Source organism: Bos javanicus, chromosome 18, assembly GCF_032452875.1.
Source record: "Bos javanicus breed banteng chromosome 18, ARS-OSU_banteng_1.0, whole genome shotgun sequence".
In the NCBI taxonomy this organism is placed as follows: domain Eukaryota; kingdom Metazoa; phylum Chordata; class Mammalia; order Artiodactyla; family Bovidae; genus Bos; species Bos javanicus.
In genome coordinates this window covers 13852328-13874899 of record NC_083885.1, presented here as the reverse complement: position 1 = coordinate 13874899, position 22572 = coordinate 13852328, and the positions used below count along the sequence as shown (strand labels likewise).

Here is a 22572-nt window from a genome sequence, read left to right as displayed (position 1 = left end):
CCACGCTGAGATGCTGGATGGGCCACGGTGCCCCTCCAGATGGCCCAGCCTTCCTATTTGCCTCAAAAAGGACTCCCCCTCTTCCTCCTACAGGGAGGCTCCAGGCAGGCTCTGCCCTGTGGTTCTGGACCTGCCAGGCTGGGCACAAAGCACATGAGGGCACGCCCTCCCAGGCCACCTTCTCAGAGGCAGCCTGGCTGCCCTTCCTAAGACCTTAACTCCACCCCACTCCCCCGCAGCCAGCTCCCTGTCTGACATTGCCTGTTACTCTGCTTGTTATCAGGAAGGCAGGGATCTTTGCTGGGTCAGGGGGCTCCTGGGACAGTGTTGGGGCACAGCGAGGACTCAGGACACTCGCAGATGTGGAGTCTATCTGATGAAATGGAGAGGGCTGTCAGCACGGCTGCTCACCAGCTGTGCTGTGCTGGCCCAGGTACCTAACCTCTCTGACCCTCGGTTTCTTCACCCAGAATACAGGACACCTCTGCTCGCAATAGAAGGACCAAGCACAGTAACACGTGGCACAGTCCCGACACAGTAAGGAGCATCTGCTCAAACGCCAGTCCAGAAAGGGTTAACGGCCTCAGCGGCTGCCACTGCGAGAATCCCCCACCACCTCCGCCACCCAGAGGCTTGTCCCTCTGACTCCTTGCCCCTCGAGTGGAGGGGGCAGGGGCAGGGTCTGGCGGCCGCGGGAAGTCTCCGCGCGCCTGGCTGGCCTTCCCTTCCGGCTGCCGCCGCGCGGCGCCGCATCCCCACGGGTCCCTCTGGCCGGGTTCCCCTGGTGCCCTGAGCCAGCCAGGGGCGCGGGCCGGGTGGGGAAGCCGCGTGGCCTCCCCTGCAGCAGCACAGCGGCGCGGAGCCCCTCAAGACCGGAAAGACCCCACCCCGCTCCTCCTGTTGCCTCCGCCGCCTGACAGAGGGCCACAGGGCCAGCACGCCCTAGGGCGACCCAGAGGAGGCAATGGCCCGGCTTGGGAACCAGCTGCTGCGGTCTGCAATGAATGATCGGTCCCCGGCCGCTCTCGATCCCACTCGGCCCTTCAGCTCCCTCCGGAATCCCTGGCCATAAGTCCCCGCTCCCTGCTCCCAGAAGTCCGGCCGGGCGGCTCCTAGCTCCCCCAACCCACCGCCCAGCGGCCCCGGCGGGCTCGCAGTTCCCGGCACTTGGGTTGCACTTTGCAAAGTGTCCGGCGGAGCCGGCCCAAGCTCTTGTCAAGGGCGCTGGACAGGGCTGAGGCTGGGCGGCACGGCCGCGGCCCCCACCGAGTCCCCGGCGCGCCCTGGCTTCTGAGTCGCTGCACGGCCGTCCCGGGCTATGAGCGAGGTCGGGGCAGCCGGGCCGCGGCGCAGCGAGGGCCGGGAGGGTCCGTCCGGTCCCGCCGGGACGCGCCACCAAGGGCGCGGGGATGTGGAGGGGCGGGGGTGGCCAGGTGACCCGGGGAGCAAGCCCCGAGTCCCTCCGGAGCCGCCCGAGCCGGTGGCGCTGACCGGCAGCCTCGGGAGGCGCGCGGCGCGGCGCGTCCACACTCACCTTCCGCTCCGAGGGCCCCGCGCCGCTCGCCGCGCTGGCGGATGCAAACGAGCTCCCGGAACGGCAGCGGCGGCTGCCGGCGCCCGGCCCGCGCACGGCGCTCTACGGCACGGAGGCGCAGTCCTCATCCCCGACCGCAGGCCCGCCCGGCCGCGCAGCGCTCTGCCCCTCCGGGGCGGGGTGGGGAGAGGAGGAAAGCAACCTCCACCCGCTTCCCAGGTCGGGCCGCGCGGGCCAAGTCCTTTCCAAACAAGCTCCGGCGGCCGGCCGGGTGCTCCGAGCGCCCTCCGCCCAGCCGTGGGCGGCCTGCGGGGTCTGCTCCCGGGCACCGGTGGCTACGGTTACAAAACTTCACTCCCCCAGCCGCCCCCGCCCCCCGCCCCCGCTACTGTAAGCACTGCTCTTCCTAAGTGTTTGTTTCAGGGGACCTACCCGAGATGGGGATGCCCATGGGAAAGGTATGTAAGCCCTGACCCCTGCCAGCCCACCCAAGACTGGCGGGGCTTGCTGCTGCTCAGAGGCAAGTACTGGATTCAGCAGGACTTTCCAGGTTGCCGGAGTGCGCCCTGTGGTTTCCAAGTGCTCGCCTGTCTCCATTCCCCGCCTGCCTCATCTCCTGCCCCTACCAGGTACCAGCAGGGTAAACACCTTCTTCCCCTGTGCTTCCGGCCAGGAGGATGAGGGCACCCCTGTCATTTGGCACCTACTTGGGGGACTCCCGTCTGAGGTACCCCCATGCCTCAAAGGTGGGAGTCCAGGGTCCCTAGAATCAGAGTGCCTTTCCTCTGCCCCCCACCCCCCAGCCTGGAACACAGATGGTGGGGAGATGGAACCATGCAGGCCCCTAGAGCGGGAGGGGCCCTTACAGGTCAGCTGCTCAGGGGTTCATGCGCAGATGAGGACATCGGGTCCAGAGAAGGCAAGGGACCTGCCCAAAGCCACACAGCCCAGAGCGCATGACACGGGCTATCCTGGGACAGGCAGGAGCGAGAGGCCAGTTCCTGGTGTGGACATGTGGGTCCTTCGAGGTCAGGGGGCAGTCCTCTTGGGAGGTGTCCTGCAACAGCTGCAGCCCCTCCCCACTTTAGATGAACCAAGGCATAGGCTTATGGCTTCTACGATGTGAAGTGTGTGGGGAGGGAATTCTTCACTTCCAGAAAGGGAGTCCTTTCCTAATTAGTCCTTTGAACCATCCCCTGAGAGTGCTGCAGGGAGCTGGACTACTGAAGTTCAAGTTTCACACCCTCTTAGGAACACCTTTCTTATGTAAAGCAAGGTATAGGTAACAAGGGCCTTTGGAAATTAGTGAATGGGCTGCCGCCCCCAACCCCCCGCCCACACCCCCGTAGCCTGTGGGTTTCCATCGGTGGCTGAGCACTGAGCTCTGCATGGACAATTCACAATCAGCTAAAACATGCTGCGAATCGAACTCAGTTTTCCTCTGGCTGCTCATTACAGTGTCAGAGGAGGTTCCAGAAATCCCTGCCAGCTGAACCCGGGGTCTAGGGGCTTGGAGGCCCGGCTGCTTGGCCCCGTTGACGCTTGGGGGCTCCAGGCCTCAGCTCACATTTCCGTGGCATCATTCTGGGCCTCAGGGTCCTGGGATTGCCCTCTCCATGGAACGCAGCATGGCAAGGGACTAAGAGTCCCCTCTAGTTAATCGGTATTTCAATCAGTTGGTTTCCTAAAGTTTCTAGTGCCGGGGGTCCCCTGGCTCAGACCAAGTTCCCAGAAGGTATTTCCTTCCTAATTCTTCCTAATGGGTCTATTCTTGTTTCTAAGAAAGGCCGCACTTTCAGAGCTCATATGTGTGTGTGTGTGTGTCCATCCAGCTGCGACACACCCGTGCACCCTGTGGTGTGAGAAGTGAGCTCTCTCATGAGCAGGAGGAAGCGGCAGTGGCCCCCACTCCATGCTGCCCCACGACCACAGTCCTAAGAGTTGATGGAGAGAGGAAGGCTACCCTCCTCATCTCCCAGAGGGCTTAGAATATGCCCACGGACATATGAAAAGCCTCTCCTGGCCATCCAGTGCGCTGGGAGCCCAGCCCTCCAGGTTGGTGCCCCCAGGGGGACTGCCCCTGAGCCCCTGCTCCAGTCCTCCAGGCACACTTGCCTGGGGGTGAGGTCCAGCAGTTCTCCACCAGGATTCTGCTGTGGCGGGCGGAGACCAGGGGAGTTGCCAAACCTCCTACAGAGCGCAGGTCGGCCCCAGGACAGAGGGCTATTTGGGCCCAGATAGTTAGCTGTGCCGACGGTGGGAATCCCAGGGGCAGCAGCCTCCAGCCTCCAGGTGGTCAGCGATCTAGGCCTCTGGCTCTTGGAGCCTTCTCTTCCTCCCCACTGGATATGAAGCTGTCTTCTCGGGAGGAGCTGGCCGATAGGACGCCCCGTGGGTCTGCCCCGTGGGAGGCCCAGCTCCTGCCCGTTTGCTCGGAAGAGTAAAGAGCTGGACCGGCTGGCTGAGCCTCCTTCTCCTAGAGGACACGACCTGGCAGGGGTCTGACTTGACTTGCCTGAAGTCACAGACACAGAGCCCGGCTCTGCCGCTGCCCACCAGCCCCCACACTGCCTGTTGCTGGCTGCCCCCCAGGGGCACGGGCTCCCTGGGCCCTGCGCGTGCTGGGAGAGCCAGTCAGCCCCTGAGTCATCCCCTAACTTCTGCCTGATGTCAAAATGAAACCGCGGACCCGAAGCCAGAGCAGGGGTGGGAGGAGTGAGAACCTCCAGCAAATTCCAGGGGCATAGTGTCACATGGCTGCTTCAGTTCGACACTGACAGTGCCTGGCACATGCACAACCATCCATCCAGGTAGCCTTGAGCATCAAAGGTGACGTCCACCCTGGCCCCAAGGGTGGGTCCTCTCCCGTGGGGTCCCTGGGGAAGAGACCTTCTTCCCCAGGAGACCAGACCTCTGGCCACGGACCAGGCCTGTGGTGTGACATCCCGGGCCGGGTGTTTCAGCCCTCCTGGAATTTTCTCAGCGAGTGTCACCTGCCATCTCAGCCTCCTTAACCGCCTTTGTCAGATGGGGAGACTGAGGCTGGAGGACGCAGGGAGCCCGCATAAGGACACAGGAGTTTGTGGTAGAGCCAGTCTCTGTGCTTCTTGCCTCTGCCTGCTGCGGGCTCCTGGCCGAGTCCAGGCTGAGGGCTGGGCGGCGGGTGGCTGCCTGAGCTCTGGGGGTCCCTACTTCTCCCAGGGGTCCTGGTGGGTGGGTGGGGGTAGGATCTAGCTGCTCTTGGGCCCCATCCCATGAAGATTCTCCTTGTTCCTTGGCAAGGACGCAGCAAATACAGACGTGTGTGGAACCTTCCCAGAGAGGTATGCCCTGTGCGCAGACCCTGTGGGCTCCAGGGAAGCCATGTGAGGGACAGAACATTGATGGAATTTGCCAAATAGTCTGTGAATTCAGGGAGGCTGGCATAGGCAGGCCTGGCCTCTGTCCCTTGCTTGCACTCTGCCAGCTGTGTGTCCTTGGGTGAATCAGCAGCCTCTCTGAGTTTCTGCCTCCTCATCTGGGAGGTGGCAACATCAATGCCCACCACTCAGGGAGGATTTGAGAGGCTGGGAGGGCAGACCCAGCTCCTTTGGACAGTGGCTGGGGATCTCTGGGGGTCTCCAAGCTATTGGACATAGTAGCGGTGTCCTGGTGACCCACTCCAGTGTTCTTGCCTGGAGAATCCCAGGGACGGGGGAGCCTGGTGGGCTGCCGTCTGTGGGGTCGCACAGAGTCGGACACGACTGAAGCGACTTAGCAGCAGCAGCGGTGTCCAAGGGAGGAGGAGCATGTGGTCCCAGGACTCCAGGGCCCTTGATGACCGGCTCTGGCTGATGTGTCCCTGTCCTTCAGGCACCCGGGCCAGGACCCACCCACAAGTTTCCTTCCTGACATCAGGGAAGAAAAAAAGTCCAGGTTCTATAGGACATCAGGAAAGTACAAAATGGAAATGAATAAATCTTTATCTATAAAGTGTGGCGTGAGTTTTACTGCCTAAGTGCAGCTCAGGTCCCCAGCAGGCGTGCGTTAAAGCTGCTTCGATGAGCTGTCTGGGGCCTTTGTGGGGTCTGCTGTGATGAAGGTGGGGCCCCCAGCGAGGTGGGTCAGGAGGGGAGGAGGCCGGGGGAGGAGGGGAGGCAGAGGGAGGAGGCCTGGGGAAGAGGGGAGGCCGGGGCGGAGGCCTGAGCGGGGCCGTGCGGGTGGGGCCGGCTCAGAAGCAGCCTCTTTCCAAGGAGACATTCCAGACTGACGGTGGCGTGACTCAGACACCCGCCCGGAGCACGATTGTTTCTGCCTGTCTTCCTGTCTTCCGTGGCCCCGTTTGTGTGCAAAACGAGGGAGAGGAGACGGTGCTTTCCCGAGGAGAGTCTTACACACAGACACAGTCACCCCCTCCCTCCACATGCCTTGCCCACCCCCCACCCCATGCTCTCACACGTGGGGGCTGCATGCCCCTGGGCCCGGCAGGAGTTCACCTCAGGCCGAGGGACCCGTGACTCGGCAGAGGTTCTGCCGTGTAGGACTTTCTGAGGCAGACTCTTCCCAGGACTGACAGCCCTCCTATTCCCTCCTCCCAGCACCAGCCCCTCCGCCTCCAGGAAGCCTTCCACGCCCTACACACTGGCTCAGGACTCCCATCATGCCCAGGCTCCTCCCAGCAAGGCCAGCAGGCAGCCAGGGGCCCTAGTCCAAACCCCAACCCCGCCATCTGCCAACCAGGTGGACCGAGACTCAGTTTCCCCATCTGCCATGGCAAATCAGACTCGTTCATAAAGGTGCTAGGGCCTGTGGGTGGCTCTTCATGGCCTGACATTCTCAGCCTGAGCGCCCTGGATTCAGCCTCTCGTGGGCCTTCAAGATGGGAATCCTTCTAATGAAAAGAAAACAGACGTGGCGGAGACGGGGCCGGCCGCGGTAACCCAAGCCAGCGTTCCGGGGCATGAATGGGCCCTTTCATGGGGCGGCCGCAGAGCGAGGGCTTGGGGTGGAGATCTCCAGCTCGGCCCAAGCAACGGCAGTGCCCGGGGCAGGCCCGGGGCAAGGAGGAGAGGGACAGGGCCCACAGCCCCGGCCTCGGGCCTCGGGGCCTCCAGGCCCAATCTCCTCCCCCCCGCTCCCCCCACGGCCCCCGACACCAAGCCTGGCTGCAGGAAAGGAACCAGTCGTTCCCGGTCCAAATGCCACTGTCCTTGTTTTTCTCCTATAATTACGTCTCCGAGGGCTAACTACAAATTTACATGTTGCTCAGCTCAGTCGTTTATCCGGAGCCCGTGAGGAAGGCTCCCGCTGTAAAAGGCGCATTCATGTGTGTTTTCGTGTTGCTCGGGGTGACCGGCCACGGCGCGCGGACACAACTGGCCCTTTTAGCTGGGGCGGCCAGGGGGGCAGCAGCGCCCTCACCACCTGGCCTGTGTAAACGCCTCCACACCACTGGCCGTGAATGACTTCAGTGTACGGAGGTTTTCTTTTTCCATACCTGGCCACCAGAACTTCCAACATTCTTCTAGAAAAAAATGTGGCAAGCTTCCCTGGGATCGTGTTCTATCCAAATGGCTTATCCATCCCCGTCCGGCCCGGCACAAGCCAGCTCTTCTTCCATTTAGTGACGTGAGAGAAAAGCCATGCTTCCGTTTCTGCCACCTGCTGTGACGGCCCCAGCCCTGGGTCCCCCTGACTGTCTGGGAGCAAAGGCCAATGACGGGACGTCCCCCCACCGGGGGCCCTGAAGAGAGGTGCCGGGCTGACCGTGGGCTCTGCAGTGCGGTGGTCCAGGCAGCTCCAGCCTGCAGGGGTCTCGGGCTGGGCCCAGCCCAGGTAGCCGGGACCCTCTGTGGACACCAGCGGATGTTCGGGCAGGCTGTGCCTGGACACAGGCCCCCCTCAACCCCCGTCCCTCGGGGCACAATGAGGGTGCTGCCTCTCCTCCCAGGGCCGGGCCTGTCACAGACGCCTCCTCGGGAGAACCGTGATGCCAGGATAGCCGGGGACACAACGGATAGGTGGGTGGGTGGCCTGACCTCAGTGTGGTGTGTGTGCACATGGGCACATGTGACTGTGTGTGTGTGTGTACATGCATGTGTTAGGGGATGTGTGTGAGAGTGGGTATGTGTTTACCTGCATGTGAGGAGCACGTGTATGTGATAGCATATGTGTGTACGTGAATGTGTATGTGTGTCCATTAATACATGTGAATACATGTGTCAGTGTGTGTGTGTGTGTGCGCATGCTCATGTGTTTGTGTGTACACGTTTGTGTGAGTGTATGTATAAGAGTGTGTGTACATGTGAGGGTGTCTGTGGGCATACACATGTGAGTGTATGTGTGTGTGTATGTGTGTGAGTGTGCTCACACCTATTCATCAGGATCACTGACCCAGAAAACAGGTCTGTGTGCCACACTCACACCCCAGGTGTCTGCAGTGGGACCAGCGATGCTTGGCTCTGTGGAGAAGTGTGTCCAGCCGAGGAGGAGCCTGTGAGTGTGTCCTCGGTGGCTCCTTGGCGGCTGACCCGCGAGGACCCCCTGTGGTCAGTCACCCGTCTCCCTGGGACTGCGCCCACGCTGGTGAGGGGCCAGAGGTGCTGAGCAGCAGTAGTGTGGGTCTAGTCGCAACCCAGCCCCGCTTCCTCCTTCCACACAGTCCTCAGTTTCCCCGCCCCAGCCCAGTGGCCGCGAGCACTGGTGGACGGCACCTTGTGTGTCCTTGGCAGTGACACTCCTGCCTGACAGCCCCCACCCCGCCTCACTGACTCCCATAGCTCGAGATCAGCACAGCCCAACAGCGGTCACCCTGCTCCCTGCAGTGTCCTTTCAGAGACTTGCCCTGAGTCACCAACAACTGGGTGCCCCTCCCCTAGTCCTTCTCAACCTCCCAGGCAGCCCTTCCCCAGGGGGTGTGGGTGCTGGACACACCTGCTCACACCTGGGCTGAGGCTGTCACCCGGCCAAGGCCCCGGAGGACCTTACACAGGCGGTAGAGCACCTGGCTGCCCATGCGGCCCCAGAGCTCTTGTGCAGGCGAGGTGGGGGGAATGCAGCAGCTCCCACGCTCCTGGGGCTCTCATTGCCTGTGTGGACTCAGATAAACATGATGTTCACGTGTCATTCGGGCTCTGGGACACACGGGGCATGGTGTCCAACTGGACGCACAAGCACAGCCAGCGTTCCCAGGGCTCAAGTGTAGCTGCTCCAACTCAGTGGTGCCCCAGGCCCAGCAGGGACCCTGCATGGCGACTGTTCCTGAGAGTCTAACTCCGGGGTTGCGAAGGTGGGTTACTGTCAGTGATGGAACAGCCCACTACAAAAATGTTCAGGACACCTCGGCCAGGTTTGGGTGGTAGTTCTTTCGAACACATAGACTCTGTTGTGACATATCGCTGCTCACAGGCTGCTTGTGGCTCCCCGGTGTCCGAAGGACAGCATGCACTCTCAGTTGTAGACTCCAGGCCTTTCCTGGCCAGGCCCATGTGCATCCGGGTCTCAGTGCCTCCCCTCCTCTTCCTCCTCTCTGCCTCTCCCATGCCAGCTCGGACCACACTGAGCTGCTGTGCATCACCATAAACACCCCTCCGCTTCCCACACCTCACTCTGCATTCCTTCACTTCCTGCCACCTTTGCCAGCCCAGGATGGCTCCTATTCATCCTCCAAACCCACTCAAGAAGTTCCCTCCTCTGCGAAGCCTTCTTGTAGACCCGCAGACTGCGGCACACATACAGCACACCGGTGTGCTGCACCTGCCTGTGCATCAGTCTCCCCTCCAGGCCTTCCTCACGTCCATACACCTGGTACCTCAGCTCCACATGTCCATGATGGTCTAGATCTGTCCTTTCATTCCTCACCATAGCCATCCCTCAGCTTGGGATGCTCTCTTCTCTGTCAGTTGAAGACCCTTCACTCTTTTAAACCTGTTTAAGATGTACTCCTGCCCCTCCCAGGAGCCCTCCATGACTACATGACATGGACAACTGTACAGAACATCTGAGGATAAGCAGCGCCAGGAAGACTCTTGGGGATGGTCTGGTCCAGCCTCTTCATCTTACAGATGGAGAAACAGAAGCCCAGAGAGGGAGAGAGAGCTGGGGAGGGACCAGTCTCCTCAGAGCTCGGTGCTCTGCACTGAGGCCAGGGGCCCAGAGGAGCCCTCTGCATTGCCCCCTGCTCTATGTAGGGACTGCGAGGCTGACAGAGCAGTGTCCTGCTCTGCTCACTCTCCTGGAGTTTTTACTTCATGTCACTGCGCCTAAAGCTCCTGTGATGATGGGCAGGTATACGGAAGTTTTGTTGTTGATCAGTTGCTTCAGTTGTGTCCAACTCTTTGCGACCCCATGGACTCAGCACGCCAGGCTTCCGACAGAGCGGTGTTGCAAAGAGTCAGACACGACTGAGCGACTGAACAACAGCAAAACCTCCAACAAAAGACCTGCCCATTGTCACAGTGAGACGCCCCCACCATCCCAGTCACACCAGGAAAGTGTGACTGAGGGCAGGGGAGGGGGTGGCTCTGCCACTCACCAGCTATGTGACTTCAGGCATGAGGTACTTTCTCCCAGGTTTCTCCTTTGAAAATGGGGATAATATACATTGGTTGTCATGCTGATTCAAGGAAATGATGTATATTTGTTGTTGTTCAGTTACTCAGTTGTGTTTGATTGTTTGTGACCCTATGGACAGCAGCACACAGCCTCCCTGTCCTTCACCATCTCCCAGAGCTTGCTCAAACTCAGGTCCATAGAGTCAGTGATGCCACCCAACCATCTTGTCCTCTGTCGCCCCCTTCTCCTCCTGCCTTCAGTCTTTCCCAGCATCAGGGTCTTTTCTAACGAGTCAGCTCTTCCCATCAGGTGGCCAAAGTACTGAAGCTTCAGCTTCAGTATCAGTCCTTCCAATGAATATTCAGGATTGATTTTCTTTAGGATTGACTGGTTTGACCTCCTTGCAGTCCAAGGGACTCTCAAGAGTCTTCTCCAACACCACAGTTCAAAAGCATTAATTCTTCGACACTCAGCTTTCTTTATAGTCCAACTCTCACATCCATACATAACTAATGGAAAAACCATAGATTTGACTAGATGGACCTTTGTTGGCAAAGTAATGCCACTGGGTGTGTGTGTGTGTGCAAGCTTAAGTCACTCAGTTGTGTCCTACTCTTTGCGACCCCATGGACTCGCCTGCCAGACTCCTCTGTTCAGGGGATTCTCCAGTCAAGAACATTGGAGTGGGTAGCCATTCCCTTCTCCAAGGGATCTTCCAGACCCAGAGATCGAACCTGGGTCTTCTTTACCATCTGAGCCATCGGGAAAGCCGATATATGTTTAGTAAAGTGCTTAAGAGAGCCTGACACACAACAAGTAGACTGCCATCATCATTGTGATGTTATGATGGTGATGGTGCTAATGATGAAGGTGATGGTGGTGATGATGGTGGTGATGATGGTGGTAATGGTGAGAGGATGGTGGTAACGGTGATGGTAATGGTGATGATGAAGGTAATGGTGGTGATGAAGGTGATGATGATGGTGGTGGTGGGAGGAGGTTGATGGTGAAGTTATGGTAAAGATAATGGTGATGGTGATGACGATGTTTTTACCACCTCCAAAAACAGAATACTCCTGTTTTCTGCCTCCTGTGCCTTGATATAGAACATCATGCTGATCTCTGGATGGGCGGCAGGTACGCGAGTGCGTGTGGGAGGAGAGCTCTCAATGACAGGAACAGACTTGCATCCTGAGCTATGTCGGCTACACCTCCTTCCCTCCTGGGCTCTGGTTTCTCCATCTGCAAAACAGTGAGGCTGAACTGGGTGATTCCTAAAGGGTCCTTCTGGGTTGAAGATTTTCTGAAACATTTTTTGTTTTGCAGCAAGTGGTTTTGCAAGGATCTTTCTTCCTTCGTCAGATATTTGTATTTTCTGCCATCGTTTCCACAAAGCCTGTCTTGATGGTGCCTTCATCCTGACATCCAGCAAGGGACTGGCATTTGACACGTGCAGAGGCACATTCAGACAGGGTTCCTTGTGTGTGTGTATGCGTGCACCAGGCAGATCCCTGACATGCCAGAATGGACACCAAAGACTCCAAGACCACAAATTCAGCACAGCTAATGCACTGACCTCATTGAGTACAAACCATCAAGGACCAGTGTGGCTCTGGCGGGGGGTGGGTGGGGGGAGCTGGTTTATCCATAGTTACACCTCCCAGGAAGGGTAGGGACAGGAGTGCATGCCCCTGAACACGGGACGTCCAAGACAAGACTTTCTGTCACAGACCTAGAGGGTGGACTGGAGCTCTGCCTCCAGGATGTGTGTCTGGAGACCTCAAGCAAGTCACCACCCAGCTTGGAGCTCAGGTCTCCTGTGCCCTGTGGGGACGACCCATCCTGCTCACCTCCCTAGAGATTATCACGAGGATCAACTGCTAGAGGTATGCCAAGCCCCTGTGCACTGTGAGGTCCTGTGTGTGTGTGGGGCTGACTGTACAGGCAGGTGGTTGCAGGTGGCTCCTGTGGTCACGTGAGCACCTGTGGTCCTGTGGCCCCTCCCAGGGCTGTGCTGGGGATGTAGGAGGTGGTGATGTCAGCACCTGGCTCACGTCAAGATCCCCACAAACTAACTTCCTCCTCCTTCCAGTCCCCCTTCCTCTCTCCTCTCTTCTTCTTTATCATCATTATGAACTGTCATTCTGCATAGAGCAAAGAACATGCTTTACTTAAAATAACAGAGCAGTGATGTCTTCGGATGAACTCCGCCAGCTCTTAGCTCACTCCCGAGCAAATGCTTCTAAAACAGCCACCAGGTGGGGGACTCTGAGGCCCCCTGCCAGCATTGTTCTCTGTGTGTTAGGGGTGAGAGGCTGAGGTGCAGTGTGGCTGTCCCTGGGGAAACTTGTCTGTCCCAGTCTGTCTTCCTGTGGCCAGGGCCCCCATGAGCTGCCTGCTGAAGGGGTGTGTGGGTGAGGGCTGAGCGGAGGGTTTGGGGTCTGAACGCACAGAGCAATTCTCCGTCCCAGGGCTGCCCAGCACAGGACAGGGGGACATTGCACTGGGTTGGCTCCACCCAGGCAATAGCGTTTTTTTTTTTTTTTTTTGCAGGGGACTAAACGTTTGAACATATGCAGACACCATGATCCAGTCCTGGCTCTGAGGTGTCTTCCTGTGCCCCCTTGCAAGCCGCCCCGTCTCCAGGGACTGGGGACTGAGCAGTACGGGAGGGCTTCGGGCGGTGGTGACCCTGCCCCGAGGAGCTGACTGCTCTGGCTTGGGTGACCCAGGCACATTCTGAACTCCTTGGACCTAGTTTCCATCTCAGGGTGACCATCAGATCTCCGGAGGAGAGCTGGACATACGGGCTACAGCGGGGGAAGGCAGGGCTCCACAGACAACTGGGGACACCCGCCCTCTGCCCGGGACACAGTCAAGGGGGCAGGGGTCACCCCTGTCCTTGGGGACGACCTCCCCAGTGACCCTACTCTTCTCTCCTGGAGGAGGTAGAGACCCAGGAGGTGGGGACCCAGGAGGTGGGGTCACCTGGGAGCTGGGGTCTCAGGTCCCCTCCGAGTCTTTCTCAGACTTGACAGAGCCCAGCTCAGAGTGGCTCATAAGAGATCTCTGTGGGGAGACATCCCCTTAATTCATGAAGAGAAAAGCAAAGTGTAGCAGGGGAGTCGTGTCCCCTACGAGGTGTGCCCAGATCCTCACTGCCATCACCTGGGGATGGCCTTGTTTGGGAAACAGGGTCCCTGCAGGTGTCACCAACTTAAGATGAGACCCGCTGACTCCCATGGCTGAGGACCTCATGGAAAGATGGGACTTGATCACAGACTTAGGGCAAAGGCTGTGTGGTTTCGGAGCCCCCAGAGGCTGGAGGAGGCAGGGGGACCCTTCCCCTGAGGCTCTGAAGGAGTGCAGCCCCACCCAAACCTGGATCCGGGCTTCTGGCCCCAGAATGGTGAGAGGACTCGTGCTGCTGCTCTAACCCACCCAGTCTGGGGTAATATGTCCTGGCCAACCTGGAAAGCTAAGGCACCTGGGCACTGAGAAGCTGGTGGCTGCCCAGACTCGAGCAGGAACACACCAGTTCCAGGAAGAATGCGGGCATCAGAGTGACGTGATGCCGGGTCATTTAAAACACACAGGCTCTGAGAGGCTGCCAGGGCCTGTGACAAGGATAGCTCATCAGACTGTTTCCTGGAGCCATCTTTCTGCGAGTTCAACCCGAGAACAATCAGACCAGGCGAGCGGTGTCCCCCACCCACCTCATGAGGTTGAAGGTGGCTGCTATCTCCCTAAACACTCGCAATAGAGCCTATACCCAGAAAGCACTGGAATCCCACGTCCATTGCCTGGGAAACTGCTCCTCTTGTGCCAGTGTGAAGCTGACTACAGGAGACGCCGGTGCTGATTTCACGAAAAAGCAATGAGACCTGTGCCCTCAGGGACAGGGGCCTGCAGAGTCAGCAGTGGGCTCCTGGGGCTGGAGAATCAAGGGTAATTTTGAAATTGCCCTGTTTGAGTTTTGCTGTAGTTTCCAAACTTTGTATACAGAACAAGTATTATTTTTGAAACAGGAAAACAATGCAATTAAAAGCAGTGGCTTCAGCTCAAGAGCTCAAAGCCACCGCTGTGTGGCTGCCTGCCGCTCAGGTCGGGTGGGTCCCAGGACGGGACCTGGCAGGCAGACGGCTGTGGTTCTGATGGCACAACTGTGCTAATGACCTCGAGGCTGGGGGTGAGGGTCAGGTGGCAACTTCTGTGACTGCATGCCCCTGTCTCCTCGGCGCCCAAGAGCCTACCTGTCTGAGAGATGGGGTGGCGGGAACGTCCCCCACAGAACTCACAGAATGCCCATGTGCTCAGGGGCCATCCCACTACCAGAGCAGGGGCGGGACTCAGAGGGGGCAAGTGACTCACCCCAGGTCACACAGAGGTGGGCCATGGCCCGACATTAAACCCCACTGTGTCTGACCTCAGTTCCTGTGCTCTTGCCACATGGAGAAGTGGGAGAGGTGGGAGGCCTCACAGGTCCAGGTTTGGCTGGGTGGTCCCTGGGACTCCCTGCACAGACCTCAGGCGGAATGGGAGCACTACAAGGACTGGCTCCATCCTGCCCACACGTGGAGGGTGTGGAGGGGACCAGAGGGAAGCAAGCAGGCCTGGTCCCAAGGGGTGGATTTGCATGTCACTTGAATGCCAGACTGGACATGGTCCCCTGATGGTGGGTGCAGGGCAGGGCCCGGGAGGTGGACTTCTGTGTGAGGTGGCCAGGAAGGGACTCCTGAGGTCAGCTGAGGTATGCCCAGGGCCTGGGTGGGACTCTGTCACTGGGTCAGTGTTTGCTCTAGCTGGACTGGGTCCTCTCGAGGAAATGCCACTGAGGCCAGGGTGCAGGTGACTCGTTGAGGGTGCCCTGCAGGAAGGGGCCCTTGCTCCAGGAGAGACCACTGGGCTGGGCCTATGGCCTGCCCCCAGGGAGGGTTATCCTCAGGTCGGGGAGGGGAATCCCTGGCCACAGAGCTCCCTGAAGCCGGCTGCTCCCCACCATCCCCAGAGGAGAACAGAGGGGACAGGCTCTCAGGCTGGACAAGGGACACAGCCACCGCAGGGCTCCCTGCATGCTCCCCGGCTACTCCCTGCCGACAGCCGAGCTTTGTCTCCAGGGAAGCAGAGCCCGATGGCGTCAGAAAGCCTTCCTGGGGATAACAAAGCCCTGGGCCTCTGATCTGGGCATGGAGCTCAGCTTCCTGCCTGCTGCTGGGGCGGGGGCTGTGACCACTCCCGGGAGGACCCTCCGCAGATGCGCAAGCCTGCGGGGCCCTCCTTCTTCCCCTCGCCTTGGTCTGTTGAGGCTGTGACTGGCTCCAGAGACTGACCCAGAAGCTCAGCCATCTGTCCAGAAGGTCCAGGCCGTTGATGCCAAACCCCTTCCTGGGGCAGAGGCAGGGGAGCGGGACAGGCCTGCTTGTGTCTGATATAAGCGCCGGATTGTTCTCTCTGCCCTCGTTGGCTATTATGCGGAGGCTGGTCCTAAAATAATATTGCATTTCCTCTCTCTGCGTTGGAAGGGGGGACACGCGTCCGGGATGGAGCTCGATGGCTGCTTTCATGTGCGGGCACCGGGGACTTCCGCACCGCCTCCCCAGAGTCCCCAGCATGGGGGCCGCTCCTGTTTTTTCATAAATACGTCCCTTGGAAAGCTGGTTTCTTTACAGATTGTTCAGCATTTCAGATGGGGCCCTGGACCCCAGGGACTGGAGCCAGTGACTGTCTGGCGATACTGGGTCTGGCTCCCGGGGGTGCCCTGGGGGGACGGCGATGCCTGGCAGGGGCTGGCTGGTCAGCTCATATTTGGGAGGACTCGGCACAAAGAGTGCTCACTTAACAGCCTCTCTTTGCAGTCACGGTCGCTCTGCTCTGCTTCCCAAGAGCCTGCTGTAGTTTATCTCATGCCTGTGAGACACTTGCCTCCTGAAGGCCTCAGAGACCTTGTGTTCATGTTGTGGTTAGTGTTCCCACGCCCTGGGCACGAGGGGAGAGGCGGGGGCCCTCTTCACGGGCTTCCTGGTGGAGGAGAAGCGTGGGCTCCAGCTCTCTCAGACCCTTTCGTCTCTCAGCCCCATGTGTCCTGGGCCCCTGGGCTTTAGCTCTCCTGTTGGGTCATTTCAGAGGCAGGCATGTGTCCAGAGGCAGGAGCAGGACCCAGGAAGGAGACCCAGCTGTTTGCCCCTGTTTGTAGAATCCCAGTGAGGGGCAGCTGACCTGCAGGACGGAGGGGGCTTCATGTCCAGTGTCCTGCCCACAAGATGTCCCAAGGGAACACAGACGCCTGGTTGACCTCCGAAAAGCAGAATTAACACCTCCCCAGCCTCAGTCAGCAGCTGTGTTCTGAGAAAGGCGGTGTGTGTTAAGGTCATGAACACTGTGACGGAGGGAAAACAGGAGCTGCTGAGGAGGTCCTTTGGGGCGCTCCAGAGGTGGGGGTCATTCGACACATCCCGTGCAGGGTGGCCTGTGCACAGTCAGATGTGGAAGAGCCTGTCCCCAGGGTCAGTGGTGCCCTCCAGGGTTTGGGACAACCACAGTGCTCCCAGGGGATGGTTCCACTGCCTCCGAGAATTCCCAACTTCAGCCTTCTGAGCAGGCCCCCTTGCCAGGCCATGGCTGGCACCTGACACCCCTGTTACAAAGCTTCCTTCAGCTGGTCTGGAAGGAAACAGAAGCCAGAACTGTGGCGGTGTCTCTGGGGACCCCAGAAACCTCAGCGAGTGTGCCTGGAGAAGGTCCTCCTGCCCCCGAGGTTGCCCTCCTGCCAGAACATGAAAATCTACTTCCTGAAACTCCCAGACGAAATGCAGACACGTGAGGGTTAGTTTTGGTGACATGAGGTCACAGGTAAGACACATTTTCATTTTGGAAGAATGACAGCAGCTCCTGCAGTTTGGGGGACCCCCAAGAGGTGCCTCCACCCCCGGAACCTCCCCTGAGAGTTGAACGTTGTCATCGGGGCCATTCTGCATGTCTTTCTGAATTGTCACAGTGCCTCTGGGGTCTAAGGACTGAGGCAGGGACTCCCGTGTGGTCTACGGGGACCGAGAGCCCCTCGCGAAGGAGCGTTTGCTTTCACTCTAAGCACAAAATTCCAGTGATGGTTCCAGTTCAAGTGCGGAAAGACCAGGCAAGTCTGGGGCAGTTTCAGCAGCACAATCAATAATGATGGTAAAGACCCTGATTCTGGGAAAGACTGAAGGCAGGAGGAGAAGGGGAAACAGAGGATGAGATGGTTGGATGGCATCACTGACTCAATGGACATGAGTTTGAGCAAACTCTGGGAGATCGTGAAGGACAGGGGAGCCTGGCATGCTGCAGTCCATGAGGTCGCAAAGAGTTGGACATGACTTAGTGACTGAACAACAACGACAAATGGATTATAACCAAGAGAGTAAAACGATGTCCGTGAGCACTGCTGCAGTCCCTGTGTGGGGGAGGGCAGACTCTCACTGCGCGGCCTGGGGTTCAGCGCAGGGGTGTCCTCTGCCTCGAGCTTGCCAAAAAGAGCGGTTCCAGCAAGAACCTTCCACAGATGCTGAAGTTAGCTCACCTGAGCTCCAGGAGAGAGAACATTCACAAGGTCGCACAAGATGCTTCCTAATTACAAAGAGAAAAGGAGGTGCTTACAGCACAGCAAGGCAGCACCAGCCAAGTGACGGCAGTCGACCCAGAGGCATGGGTGGCCCCAGGTTCACACGCCAGAGAGACATGCCATCACTTCTGTGGATTCCTGCCAAAATGCACAACCAGTGTCTCGTTGTGAAAAATATCAAAAAACACAATTATAGGATATTCTGAAAAGAGCTGGCCAGTGTTCCCTCTCAGAACCGTCAAGGTCATAGGAGACTGAGGTCCCTGATAAGAAGAGACTAAGGTGCTACAACCAGCTAATGCCGTGTGGGACCCGGCTGGACCCCAAACAGAGGAAGGACCTGAGGGATCAGCCAGCGAGTTCTGCTGAGGCTGGAGGGCCATGGACTGTCCAGTGTCAACATGAACCGTCCCCACTATGCTCTGCATGGGCACAAACTGGGGGAGGAGAGGGAGGTGTATCCGAACTCTGTGCTGTTTTTGCAATTAAAATGGTTTAATAAATGATTTCAAAATAAATGAGTGAATGAGAAAGGGTCAAACACCTCACAACCTCTGGTTGGAGTCTCCCAAAGGGCTCCTCCCCACTCGACTAAGGCAGAGCATGGGTGACTCCACCATCCTGGGAGGGAGGGACTGGGCCTCAAGGGAGTGCAGACACAGGGGGACTGGGCCTCAAAGCAGTGTAGACACAGGGGGACTGGGCCTCAAGGGAGTGCGGACACAGGGGGACTGGGCCTCAAGGCAGTGCAGACACAGGGGGACTGGGCCTCAAGGGAGTGCAGACACAGGGGGACTGGGCCTCAAGGGAGTGCGGACACAGGGGGACTGGGCCTCAAGGGAGTGCGGACACAGGGGGACTGGGCCTCAAGGCAGTGCGGACACAGGGGGACTGGGCCTCAAGGGAGTGCGGACACAGGGGGACTGGGCCTCAAGGCAGTGCGGACACAGGGGGACTGGGCCTCAAGGGAGTGTAGACACAGGGGGACTGGGCCTCAAGGGAGTGTAGACACAGGGGGACTGGGCCTCAAGGCAGTGCAGACACAGGGGGACTGGGGGCTCAAGGGAGTGTAGACACAGGGGGACTGGGCCTCAAGGCAGTGTAGACACAGGGGGACTGGGCCTCAAGGGAGTGCAGACACAGGGGGACTGGGGGCTCAAGGGAATGTAGACACAGGGGGACTGGGCCTCAAGGCAGTGTAGACACAGGGGGATTTGGGCCTCAAGGCAGTGTGGACACAGGGGGACCGGGGGCTCAAGGCAGTGCAGACACAGGGGGACTGGGGCCTCAAGGGAGTGTAGACACAGGGGGATTGGGACCTCAAGGGAGTGCAGACACAGGGCGACTGGGCCTCAAGGCAGTGCAGACACAGGGGGACTGGGCCTCAAGGCAGTGCAGACACAGGGGGACTGGGCCTCAAGGGAGTGCAGACACAGGGGGACTGGGCCTCAAGGCAGTGCAGACACAGGGGGACTGGGCCTCAAGGCAGTGCAGACACAGGGGGACTGGGCCTCAAGGCAGTGCAGACACAGGGGGACTGGGCCTCAAGGCAGTGCAGACACAGGGGGACTGGGCCTCAAGGGAGTGCGGACACAGGGGGACTGGGCCTCAAGGGAGTGTGGACACAGGGGGACTGGGCCTCAAGGCAGTGCAGACACAGGGGGACTGGGCCTCAAGGGAGTGCGGACACAGGGGGACTGGGCCTCAAGGGAGTGCAGACACAGGGGGACTGGGGGCTCAAGGGAGTGTAGACACAGGGGGACTGGGCCTCAAGGGAGTGCAGACACAGGGGGACTGGGCCTCAAGGGAGTGTAGACACAGGGGGACTGGGCCTCAAGGGAGTGCAGACACAGGGGGACTGGGCCTCAAGGCAGTGCAGACACAGGGGGACTGGGCCTCAAGGCAGTGCGGACACAGGGGGACTGGGCCTCAAGGGAGTGCGGACACAGGGGGACTGGGCCTCAAGGCAGTGCGGACACAGGGGACACAGGGGGACTGGGCCTCAAGGGAGTGTAGACACAGGGGGACTGGGCCTCAAGGCAGTGCAGACACAGGGGGACTGGGGGCTCAAGGGAGTGTAGACACAGGGGGACTGGGCCTCAAGGCAGTGTAGACACAGGGGGACTGGGGGCTCAAGGGAGTGTAGACACAGGGGGACTGGGCCTCAAGGCAGTGTAGACACAGGGGGATTTGGGCCTCAAGGCAGTGTGGACACAGGGGGACCGGGGGCTCAAGGCAGTGCAGACACAGGGGGACTGGGCCTCAAGGGAGTGCAGACACAGGGGGATTGGGACCTCAAGGGAGTGTAGACACAGGGGGACTGGGCCTCAAGGCAGTGCAGACACAGGGGGACTGGGCCTCAAGGGAGTGTAGACACAGGGGGACTGGGCCTCAAGGCAGTGCAGACACAGGGGGACTGGGGCCTCAAGGGAGTGTAGACACAGGGGGACTGGGCCTCAAGGCAGTGCAGACACAGGGGGACTGGGGCGCTCAAGGGAGTGCAGACACAGGGGGACTGGGCCTCAAGGCAGTGCAGACACAGGGGGACTGGGCCTCAAGGGAGTGCAGACACAGGGGGACTGGGCCTCAAGGGAGTGTAGACACAGGGGGACTGGGCCTCAAGGGAGTGGGGACACAGGGGGACTGGGCCTCAAGGCAGTGCAGACACAGGGGGACTGGGGGCTCAAGGGAGTGTAGACACAGGGGGACTGGGCCTCAAGGGAGTGGGGACACAGGGGGACTGGGCCTCAAGGCAGTGCAGACACAGGGGGACTGGGGGCTCAAGGGAGTGTAGACACAGGGGGACTGGGCCTCAAGGGAGTGCAGACACAGGGGGATTGGGACCTCAAGGGAGTGTAGACACAGGGGGACTGGGCCTCAAGGCAGTGCAGACACAGGGGGACTGGGGGCTCAAGGGAGTGTAGACACAGGGGGACTGGGCCTCAAGGCAGTGTAGACACAGGGGGACTGGGGCCTCAAGGGAGTGCAGACACAGGGGGACTGGGGGCTCAAGGGAATGTAGACACAGGGGGACTGGGCCTCAAGGCAGTGTAGACACAGGGGGATTTGGGCCTCAAGGCAGTGTAGACACAGGGGGACCAGGGGCTCAAGGCAGTGCAGACATAGGGGGACTGGGGCCTCAAGGGAGTGTAGACACAGGGTTATTGGGACCTCAAGGGAGTGCAGACACAGGGGGACCGGGGGTTCAAGGGAGTGTAGACACAGGGGGACTGGGGCCTCAAGGGAGTGTAGACACAGGGGCATTGGGTCTCAAGGCAGTGTAGACACAGGGGAACTGGGGCCTCAAGGCAGTGTAGACACAGGGGAACTGGGGCCTCAAGGCAGTGCAGACACAGGGGGACTGGGGCCTCTGGGAGTGTAGGCACGGGGGCCTGGGGCCTTAAGGGAGAGTAGACTGGGGGGGCCTGGGGCTTCAAGGGAGTGTAGACTCAGGGGGATGGGGGCCAGGAGGTGGAAACCCGACCTCATCATCTCTCTGTGATTCCATTGCTGGAGCAGCTCTGATAAACTTGTAGATTGGATGAGTCCCCACCCCAGCCTTAGCCCCAACCCTCCCCTCCTTGGGTCCCTGGGGAAAGCCCCTGTGGAGAACAGAATAATGACCCCCAAAGTTGTCCGTGTCCTAACCCCAGATCCTGTGAATGCTACCCTGCATGGCAGAGCCCCTGTGCAGAGGTGGACAAGTCAGTGTTTCCGAGATGGGAGACGACCCTGGATTATCCTAATGGGGCACTGTCACCAGGACAGTCTTGGTGAGAGGGAGGCAGAGTGCTCAGAGTCCCTGAGAGGTCTGAAGATGTCACCGGTTGGTTTTGAAGATGGAACAAGGGGACACGAGCCAAGAAATTCAGGTATACCAGAAGCTGGAACAGACAAGGGAACGGATTCACTCCTGGGAGGCGTGTGGTTGTGCCAACCTCTTGACTTTAGCTCAGTGAGACTTCTGACCTCCAGGACAGTGAGGTGACCGATGTGTGTGGCTTGAAACCTCTAAGTGTACAGCTGTTTGTTACGGTGACCACAGGGAAAGCATGCATGGGGTAAGTGATGATAAGGGATTAGGTTGTCCTGAGAATAAACCACGTGCCCAGCTGTTGTGGTTCACACACAGCAGCACCTGAATCCCCACAAGAGTTCTTGGAAAGTCAGAATCACTGCCGCCCTCCCTCCGCCCCCCATAAACATGGCAGCTCCGGTGCAGTGGCAGGAAGTCAGTGCCTGCAGTGACCAGATGGAGACAGGATATGGAGGAAATGAACTTGGGCCTGGGAACCTGACTGCTCTTCTTCAGGCTGATGGCTTGTGAGGTGGTGCCCCTCTGTTGGGATGAGTTAAGAGGGGCCCTTGGTCCCATCAGGGCTTCCCTAGTGGCTCAGCTGGTAAAGAATCCATCTGCAATGCAGGAGACTTCGGTTTGATTCCTGGGTTGGGAAGATCCCATGGAGAAGGAAAAGACAACCCACTCCAGTATTCTTGGGCTTCCCTTGTGGCTCAGATGGTAAAGAATCTGTCTGCAATGCGGGAGACCTGGGTACAATCCCTGGGTTGAGAAGATCCCCTGGACAAGGGAATGGCTACCCACTCCAGTATTCTGGCCTGGAGAATTCCATGGAGTCACAAGGAGTTGGACATGACTGAGCGACTTTCACTTTCAGTCCTATCACCTGCCCTCCTCACAGCTCGTATTTGCAACGATGGAGGAGGACATTTATGACCAAGCTTGGCCCCAAGGCCACTCCAGTCCCCACAACTCCCATGGAGTTGACGCCTTGTGGTGAGGACATTCTAGTGGCGAGTGACAGAAAACCTGACCCAAATGGACCAAAGCTGGAAAGTGTGTGTTTGGGAAAGGGACTGGCCACGTGAAGGGAAGGGCCAGTGGTGGCCC

General features: G+C 59.1%; 1 protein-coding gene across 2 annotated transcripts in view; it reads right to left on the bottom strand.

Moving 5' to 3' along the window:
• The window catches only part of ZNF469 (zinc finger protein 469), a 251781-nt gene that overhangs the window by 45316 nt on the left and 183893 nt on the right, over positions 1 to 22572 (bottom strand). Inside the window, exon 1 of one of the 2 annotated variants that reach the window (XM_061386970.1) lies at positions 1535 to 1906. The exons of the other annotated variant lie outside the window; for it this stretch is intronic. The gene's annotated coding sequence lies outside the window, so the exon portion shown is untranslated. Of the gene's footprint in view, positions 1 to 1534; positions 1907 to 22572 lie in introns of those variants that run through there. 2 annotated transcript variants of the gene reach the window in all.